Source organism: Corvus cornix, chromosome 1 (genome assembly GCF_000738735.6).
Source record: "Corvus cornix cornix isolate S_Up_H32 chromosome 1, ASM73873v5, whole genome shotgun sequence".
Taxonomy (NCBI): Eukaryota; Metazoa; Chordata; class Aves; order Passeriformes; family Corvidae; genus Corvus; species Corvus cornix.
Window position 1 is genome coordinate 5,057,713 of NC_046332.1, and position 6,325 is coordinate 5,064,037.

Consider the following 6,325-nt stretch of genomic DNA (forward strand, 5'->3'; position numbering starts at 1 on the left):
GGCTATTAAAACCAAGAACATACCTTCTTGCTCCGAGAGGTATTTCAGCTCAGGGCTTTCTGAGCTGCAGGTTGTGAGAAACCAGGGAGGAATGCGTTAAAGGGAGCTTCTTGGGCTAGCTAGAGCTCAGAAAAGCAGGTTAGAAAAACCAGTGAGGGCCTTTTAGTGTGTGACAGAAGGTGATGTAGGAGCATGACCTCCCTGCTCATCTAAATTTTAGGCTGATTTTAGGGAGACACTTATGGCACTGCACAACTAAAGCAGACATGAATTTCTCTCCCACTCCTTGAGATGGGTTGCTCAGGCAAAGACCAGCCATGTCATCAGGGGCTGGTCCATCACCACTGTTACAGCGGGGATTACTGTAACACGCCTATACCAAACCAGGAGTCCGGTGGGAAGGCAATCTCTAGGGAGGGACTGTTGGTAGGTGTTGGAGAGCTGCTCATTTCCCCAGCCGCGGCCGGGGCTCTGCCCAGGAACTCTCCCAGTCCCGGCCCGAGGGTCCTTCCCGCGCAGGGAGCACAGAGCAGCCAATGGGAGCGAGGCTGAGCAGGGGCTGGGGAAACCCCGTGCCGCCCTCACGGCCCCTCGCCCGGGGCTGCGCGGCGGGGGGACGGGAGCCCGACACACCACGGACCTGCGAGAGCATTTCTGGCCACAGCCAAGACTTCTTGCAGGTTTGCTGAGGAGGAGATGAGGTTCAATCCATCCAGACTCCCCCACTTCCTTCTGGGAGAGGACCGCAGGAGAGAGCATTGACACAACAGTGGAGGAGAGAGGAAGAGGAAAGCAACCAGTGCAATGGTAAGGGAAAGTCCTCCTAGGCAGGGACTGCAAGCAGGAATGAACCTCTGGCCAACCCATGATCTGAGTCTTCTCCTGAGTAAGGTGTTGAGGAATTTTAGCACCTAGAGGGCTGGAAAGCAGCAGCCTGATGTTAAGGGGTGAAGAGGAGAGGCTGTGTGAAAGGACAGGCTGTCATGAACTATCCAGAAATGAAACTTCTCCTGGGGCGAAAGAAAGGTGGGAAAACAGAGGTGTTCTCCCTCCCTGAGCGAGTCTGACAGCCATATGGTGGTAAGAATTGTTGTCATCATAATTAATTCCTTTTTGACATTGCTCTGGCAGATGTCCACAGGTCTGCAGGAGCAGGGCTCTCTTCTCAGCAGCTGCAAAGAAGTGGAGTAAGAAGTAAGTGGCAGGGAGGGTTCCTTTTGTTTTGCAGGCTAGCTGGGCTTGCATGAGAAATGAGGCTGAATGGATTCTTCCATCTCTGGTCCTGCAGGCTATCTGAGGGACAATGACTCCCGTTTCTGACACTTGTCACTCCAGCCCTGGATTGCACCAACGTTGCTGAAGCTGACACTTTAATATAAAGCAACTTGGGCATTGCAGCAAAGAAACTAAACTAAATCAGAGCACCTATCTTGTGTAAACATGACCTTCATGTCCAGCATTCATTTGACACTCTCTGCTAAAACAACTCTACCTCCAACTAAAATCATCTGAAATGAGGGCTTTGAACTGCTGGCACCAAGACTGCAGCTCCAGAGGGACTAATAAATGTATATGGTTTCCCCTTCTTGCTGCCTTTTGTGTCCCCTATAAAGAAGGATTCTGCATGAGACTGAAGGAGGAGAAGAAATGCACTTTTAGATAGTGTTACCTTTCTGTTTCTATTGTATCATAACCATTAATCCCCATCTCTGGATTTCTGTGTACTGCCATGGTCCTTGCTCCCTGTGTTGTGTAGTAAAGGGGAGCCAGGGAGGCACAGAGGTGGTAATTACAGACATGGATGTGCTTTCCATGCCATGGCTTTGGTATGTCCTGGGGACATGTCCTGCAGTTGTGTGTTAGTTTGGGGTTGGTTTCAGCTACAACCCAGACCTGATGCAGCTGTTACAGGCCTGGAAATCCCGAGTGCACACAGAGGACTCACCCCTTCAGGGCACACACAGGGGACCAAGAGCAGTCTTGCCTTAGCTGAGCTACCACTACATAGGATTTTTAAGAAATGATGGAAGGGATGGATTACTGGTGATTTTAAAAAATGGCTGGTTCTTTGAAAGAGTCCAGTTTTCTAGCTTTCATACAGAGGATTTCCCCTTTTTGACTTGAACTAGGGATTTTATTTTCCCTTCCCTTCATATAATTCTTGTTTATTACACAACCTCTCCTTATTGACGTAGCATCTTTAGCTTATGCATCATTTATTGGTATCTGAACAGTTACTGGAAAGTGTTCCTGGGTAAGCTCTAGGGAGGCACAGTTGCCTCACTAATGGAGGAAAAGCCTAACTACTTCCTAAATCAATTAGCCCAAAAGGCCAGAAGACACGTCAGGCTGCTCTCCCCACGCTCACGTTCACACACCGCAGTGGTCTGTGCTGTGGCGGTGGCACGGTACCCACAGACACACTCACTGCTCCCCGTGTGGTCCCAGCCACGCTGGCAGTCTGCTGAATGACATTTCCTGCTCAGAAATGTATATTGCTACATAAACACTCATTCCACACATCCCTGCTGCTGCACGTGTGCTCGTAACTCGCGGCTCAGCAGCTGCTGGTCCCCTGCCTGCCGCTGACCCACAGGGGACGTGTGCCTGTTCTCTAGCAGGCAGCCCAGCTCTCAGCCATAAAGACTCGTGTTGTTTGACTCTAGAAGTCCTCAAGGTAACAGTCACCTCGTGTGCACGCGTATCCGTGTAAAGCCTCTTTTGTTCCTGCTCGCTGCATGCAGGAAAAGGCTGCCTGCCTGCTGACAGGCGTCACTGGCAGGGAAAGTAGAGGGGAATTTGGCAGAAGTCATTAGTGCTAATTGTTGGCATTCATCCTGGGGTGAGACAGGGGCGTTGGACTGCAGGGGAGCACACCTGACCACAGTGCTGCCCTCAGCAAGCCAGGAGAGCCTCCAGCACCGAGCACAGGCAGGGCCAGCACAACAACTGCGCTTCGGGAAGAAGTGGGGCAGGACATTTGTCCCCTCAGGCCCCTGCACCTCCTGGGAGGGGGTGAGAGAGCATGGGTGCTGTGGTGGAAGGGGTTGAGAAATGCCAACAGACTGCAAATGAAGAATATGCAAGAGAGAAAATAGACTGGTGGGTGTTATGAAGTACAAAGGAAGCTTTCAGAGCATGGCTGTGGAAAGGCAAGAGGAAGGACTGAGGAGAGAAGCAGGTGGGATAGAAGGGGCCAAAATGAAGCCAAGACAAAATGGTCATCTAGAAAGCATGAAGACAAGCAGGGATTACTGGTAGGAGCTGGACTGCCTGCACGTGCTTTATCCGGGAGAGTGTCAACACTGTGGCTCCAAAGCTAGAATACCTGGAAGCTGGTGAACGAAAGGAACAAAGAGGTGGTGGCACAAGAATTTCTTTGGTGGCACAAGAATTTGTCTGTTCAGGAGGAGGAACATTGCTTGGAAGGGAGGAAGGAAATAAAAAAGTGTAGAGCAAGACTGGGCTGGTGGCAGAGAGGGTGTTTGGCAGACATTTCTTCCATAGGCCATGGCACATTGCCTGGCATCTCCCAGGCCCTTCATTTCAAACACACCCAGCAAATCCAGATGTATATGCCTGGCAAGGAATAACATGCTCTGGACATTGTGCATGGTGTCCTGTGGTTGCACAGTGGTCCATGGCCAACTCTGGAGCTCCTGGAGAAGTTCCTCTCCTTGCCACCTGTGACAGGAAGAAGACCCCCAAGTCTCACGGTGCAGAGGTTGCTGCAGCCCAGGCTGAGGAGACCAGCAAACCCTACTTCCAGGGTTGTGCCACTGACTCTTGGCAGACGTGAAAGGAAGCTGAATCACCATATTATAATTTCAAGCTCCATTAAAGAAACATGGGGATAGCAGAGGGAAGGAGAGGGCAGGGAGGGATGAAGAGAAAATTGAACAGAGCAGAGTAGCACTTGAAGGGGAAAGAAGTGTTGCTCGTAGGCTCAGAAGGGGGAATTGCAAACAGAGATGAGATTAAAAGGGAACCCTTGAGACTCTCTCTTTAAATACAGCAAGATTCACTTACTCCACGCTGAGCCAGGCTTGTTGAATGCTGGAGGCACAGTCCCACTGAGGTTTGCCAGCTGATGGAGCAGTGGAAATCTGTCTCTCCCAGTATACCACCAAGCTGCCCTCTTCCACCTGTGTTATTTAGGAAGTCCCATTGCTAATAAATTTACTGCAGAGTGAGCCTAGTGGAGAAGCTTTTTACTTGACTGCCCATCTGCCCTGAGCATGTTAAATGATCTTTTTATCCAGAGGCATACAGGCACGTCAGACCTGGTACCATGTGTCTGGGAGTGCAGTGTGGGGTATCTGGGTGCAGCTTCTCTTGTGTGGAGAGTGTTCCCTTGCTGGTCCCAAAGGCAGGGAGGAAATCTACATGTGGAAGGGGAAAAACCAGAATCTGAAAGCATTGCCCATGGCAGATATCGTGGAAGATTACTTTCAGAGCCAGGGGACAGAGTGCTTCTGTGCAGAGGGGAGTGAGGTATCCAGCCCCTCTAGCTAGACCCCTGACTGCTTCGTTCTGCTCGAGGGCAGCTGCAGGATGTTCACAGTGCAGATGTTGATCTGACTGTAACTTGGGACCAGTCTTTGCCTGGTTTGGCTTCTTACCTCCTGTAGGCATAATTTCGGCAGGTTTTTTAATAGCTCACAGGGGTTGGCCAGGCACAGCGTTTGGGTGGGAGGCAGACCCTGAGTTCCTTGTTGCTGTAGTTGTCCCACAAAGGGTTCTTTTTGCTGCTCTGTCCAGCTGAGGTCCTGTCCCCTGTGAGGAGTGGCAGTGCTGCTGACCAAATGAAGGGTGTAGTGGTGTAGAGAAACGATGAGCTGAATGAGACCTGGTCACCTGAGCCGGACGTGTCGATGTCCAAAGCACAGTGGTGTCCAGCCTGATGTCCTGGTCAGATGGAATGACAATCATTCTGTGTGTAGTGACATTTGTGTTACACTGAATCTCCTCACCCCCTCGGCTGAGATTTCAGCTCTTATCCCCACATCCCACACCTTGAATTTTTATGGCTTTGACAATTGAAAGAGGCTGAATTCCTTGGGACAGTAGCCGGTTTCCATTTGCTCTGACAAATGCTAATGGGGCTAAATAAATAGCAAAAAGCGGTCATAATGTAACAGGGCACTCATTACTGCATTTCTTAAGCTGTTGCCTGGTGCTGCTGTGTGCCATTAGGTGTTTGCTAAATTATGTCCTAGGAGCTCCTGGGTCTTTGGGGTGTTTGCTTTGCAGAAATGAGAACAACTGCCAAGCTCTCCTGGCTTCAGTTTTGTCTGCGCAACTCACGCAGAGGCTCAGGAGATGGGCAGCAGCCAACACAGATCGTGTTCAGCCACATTGTTCTCCCTCCCCATGGCCTTGCTGAGAGCTGAGCAGCTTGGGCAGGAGCTCAGGCTGTCCTGCAAGAGGAGAGCTGTTCCTCACCAGCCATGCCCACCACCTCCCTTCAGGGATGCCAGGGCAGAGGGGGGCTGCAAACCAAACACAGGTGAGGCTCTTCTTTGTGCTGGGGGTCCTGGTAGACTTTATGATGTGTCTCCTTCATTTCTGGATTGCCTTTTGATCTTGTGGGCAGTGAGGGAATGGCCAGAATCCTCCATTAATCAGAAATAAAAGCAGCCCTGCTATGCCTCCAAGCCTTTCCAGAGGCTGGTGGATCTCAGAAGGAGCAGTGTTCAGAAGTGGTAGCGTTCAGGCACTAGGAAAGACTAAAACCCACTGGGCTAGAGACTCTTTTGTATGCACAACAATGCTTTTCCAAGGGAGTTTAAGCACACACCTTGTTCCCGGCTGTGAGTCTCCAGCTAAATATTCCCCACACCCCGGACAACTGCATCCTAATCCTAACAGAGGCCCCAGGGCACTATTGTAATGCAAATAATGATAAATAACAGCAATAATAAAACTCCACCAGCACTTGCACCAGCTCCCTAGCAATCCCAAACCAGCCATAGCAAGCTCCATATCAGCCAGGTTATGTAAAGGAGCGTGAGCAATATGACTGGAGCTGTCAGGGAGGTGACCAATTAGCCCATGTAGCTGCCTCCTGCAGGCAGCAAATCTGCCTGTGGCGTGTGGGTGGCCACTGAGGCCGGGATGTGTTCAGGCACAGGGCTCCTGCACTGGCTCCCAGGGCTGCTCTGCCCAGTGCTTGGGATTGTGTTCAAGTGGTTGCCCCCAACCACCACGGGGAGGGGAGTCTGGGGACAGCGTGGGGGCTATTTTTTTGACAGCCATCTCTCCATGAGCAATGTGAAGGGGGCTGCTGAGTGCAGCAAGGGCTGGCAGCAGTGGCTGGAGCGTG

The 6,325-nt window shown here is 51.1% G+C and overlaps 1 long non-coding RNA gene across 1 annotated transcript; it reads left to right on the plus strand.

Annotated features, from left to right (window-relative positions):
- Positions 1-367: 367 nt before the first annotated feature.
- LOC120410398 lies at positions 368-1,585 on the plus strand. The gene is made up of 3 exons (XR_005602579.1): positions 368-807; positions 1,132-1,194; positions 1,289-1,585. It is a non-coding gene; the product is annotated as an uncharacterized LOC120410398 (long non-coding RNA).
- The last annotated feature ends 4,740 nt before the right edge of the window (positions 1,586-6,325 follow it).